Source organism: Octopus bimaculoides, chromosome 20 (genome assembly GCF_001194135.2).
Source record: "Octopus bimaculoides isolate UCB-OBI-ISO-001 chromosome 20, ASM119413v2, whole genome shotgun sequence".
NCBI lineage: Eukaryota > Metazoa > Mollusca > Cephalopoda > Octopoda > Octopodidae > Octopus > Octopus bimaculoides.
The window spans coordinates 19784680-19788112 of record NC_069000.1 but is presented as its reverse complement, the minus strand read 5'-3'; positions in this window follow the sequence as shown (position 1 = coordinate 19788112).

The window sequence follows — 3433 nt, the reverse complement described above, 5'->3', positions numbered from 1 at the left end:
TATATATATATATATATATATATATATATATATATATATATGTGTGTGTGTGTGTGTGTGTGTGTATATGTTTGTGTGTGTGTGTATATATGTTTGTGTGTCTGTGTTTGTCTTCCCAACATCGCTTGACAAACGATGCTGGTGTGTTTACGTCTCCGTAACTTAGCGGTTCGGCAAAAGAGACCGATAGAATAAGTACTAGGCTTCCAAAGAATAAGTCCTGGGGTCGATTTGCTCGACTAAAAGGCGGTGCTCCAGCATGGCCACAGTCAAATGACTGAAACAAGTAAAAGAGAGCCGCAAACGTCATTAGGTTTTTGGTTTTGCTTTATTTATTTTTTTATTTATTTTTTTTCTTTTATCTAACTGATGATGTTCGGCAGAAGTCCCATTTGGTATACTTGCTACTCGTGGCAAAAACCATCTGAAGGTTATTTCCAATATCTGGAAAAATTCAAAGACTAATAGTGTCCGAATATTTTGTTGCAGTTGCACCATCGGTACCACAAATTGCTGAACCAGATGTGCTGGAAAATCTGCCTTGTTCTTAGTCCTAAATGCGAACGACATCAGAGCACCCTTTTCCACTTCAGAGATAGCGAAGGCAATCACCTCATGCCCGATCCGGAAAAAACCCCAGCAATCAAGCACTCTGTCTTCCTACCATAACGAACAGCAATAGTACCATTTTCTCGTTTTTTGAAATGGGGAGATAATAGAATCGAACAAAATTTTCGAATAGAAAAACGTTTACCTCAAAAAGTAAAGTTAACCGCAGCAGAAAACAAGAAAAGGGAAAATTAATGAAGCCCTCCCTATCCTCTGAACAACAACGACGTGAAAGATAATGAATGGGTTCATGAAGACCTTCGGCGATCAATCAAATGTCTCATAAGACAAAAAAAAAAGCAGATTTGTGCGCCGACAGGCGGCGTTGCTCAGAAATATTATTTGAAGAAGTTTAGGATATATGAAACATTCTAAAAAGTCTGCAGTAAAAAGAGTTTTCGAGGGTATCGACTATTTTCTGAAACTATCTACACTAAAATATATAATGGGTATTGGGTACATGTCTGACACGTACCAGACTTGCTGGGTTAGCAGAGATGTAAGTATTCAACCTTGCTAGTTGCTTCTCATCCTTGTGAGAACTCTTAACATTTTTATATTTGAATTATATCTTGTTTTAAATATTGTTTATTTATTTGTCTATGTATTTATTTGTATGCGCATATAAACAGTTAACTTGACGCCGTATTTAATAGTGCAACCGCTTTCAATCCTTCCCATGTTTATATATGACTTATTTGTCTCATATGTCACGTTTCTTTATAATATTTAGTGTTTCTTAAAAAGGCTTGTGGTTAATAAAGAAGCAATTATTGCTGCTGCTGCTGCTGCTGCTGCTACTGTTGTTGTTGTTGTTGCTTCTTGCTTTAGTAACATGTCTTTAAATGTGCTCCGATCTAAGAATTAGATTTTGCGAGACTCGCAAAAAGCTGGATTGCTATTTATGCGTATTATTACGTGGAATCAATATTCAATGCCGTCAGATTCTTCCTTTATTCCTTATTTTTTGTATGTCATATTTATGAGAAAAAAGATATTTTGAAAGTATCTTTTTTTGCTAGGCCACATCTTTGCAAAACATCGAACGGTTACGCCTCCTCAACGAACAAAAATGTCAGAGACAACACACACACAAAAAAAAAAAAATCCCGTAAAAATGAGAATACAGACATAACAAAAATGATGTGCCTGGTATTACTGAAACACAACATGTTTATTTGAAGCGTTACACTAATAATGGCAGTAGTAACAATAGAAATACACAACTTTTGATGCACATATTCGATAACATCGCTTCAAAGAAGCAAATTTTAAACTTGAACAGGTTCCTCTTGGTGAAACAAGTTTTAGTAAGACTGTACTTAAAAATCTCTATCTTCAAGCCCCAATACGTTCTCCAAGAAAGGGAAAAGAGAAAACAGAACTGCACCGTCTGTGTAAGCTTTTTTAAAATTAATCGAAACAGGTGCTGACAATGTACAGAACGGTATTTTGTCGAATGAACGAAACCACGTATCCGTATCCATCCATACCTATGTACCACAATAAACGGGTTAATGCGACGCAAGGTGATTGAAGGGCATTGTTGGTGGCATTAAACTCCGGCACAATGTCGCTTTTGTTGTACAATAATCAGTGGATTGTGCGGGAGGAAGTGACATAGAATGACATGTGGTCGAGGAAGATCAGTATGAATTTGCAAGTTCTTTTAATCTCATAAATCCACGGGACCGTTCCATTCCTTGTCATGGATGCTGAAATATAACATGTGATATCGACGGTGCATGACAGAAGGCTCAGCTAGAATAGTTGTGAATGACCAACGTTCAGGAGACTTTAAAAAAAAATCACACACAGGCTACTGTTCCAATAGCTCAGTTGTCATTGCACCAATAGAAACTCTACTGACATCTGCATAATGAACTGCTGAATCATAACTGAAAGCTGCTTCATAGAAGTTGCTTCTCTGAGCTGCTGCAACTGTTCTTCGTTCTGCAGTGGAGATCCTATTCCTTGTCAGCCGTGCATACATCTGTTCATCACTTTAAGCCGCTCTGGCTTTTGTGGTGCACAGTCTGTTTGTTTCTTGGTATGCTTCCCTTTCTGCCGCTCTCTCTCTCTCTCTCTCTCTCTCTCTCTCTCTCTCTCTCTCTCTCTCTCTCTCTCTCTCTCTCTCTCTCTCTCTCTCCCTTTACTGAGACATTCTTCTAGGCATGGTTATATACATATACAGAAATACAAGGGTGCAGAAGATAGTAAACAATGAAAATAACTGGGTAACGGAAATTATATTTCGTAATGCGACGGGCAGAAAGTAAATAAGAAATTTATACGGAAAATAAAGAATTGTACGTGTTGAAGCGAAATTTGTCAGTGAACCAAAGAGCCAGTATCGAAGGAATTAGAAAAAAGCCGTTAACAACAAAAAAACACAAAACCGTTGCAAATGTAAATAAGAAATTTTTAGGGAAAATGTGTACGGATTTAAGTGAAATTTTTGAAATTACTTCTATCATTAAATTATGAACTTACTTTTATCAGTAATTCCGTCAAAAAAAAAAATGAAAAAAAAGTTGCAAAAGTAAATAAGAAATTTGTAGGCAAATTTAACGAAGTGTACGGATTGAAGTGAAATTTATGAAGTTACTTCTGTCATTAAATTGTGTATGAAATTACTTTCATCAGTAATTGTGAACTTCTTTCTGTCAGTAATTCGTCGTTGATATTTGTAAATAGCGACTGAAAATTTACAGTGAAAACAATAGTGAGCGAGTGAGATATAGAGAAAGGGGAGAGAGAGAGAGAGAGAGAGATAGCTAATTAGACAAAAAAGAAAGATATAGATAGATAAGATATAGACAGA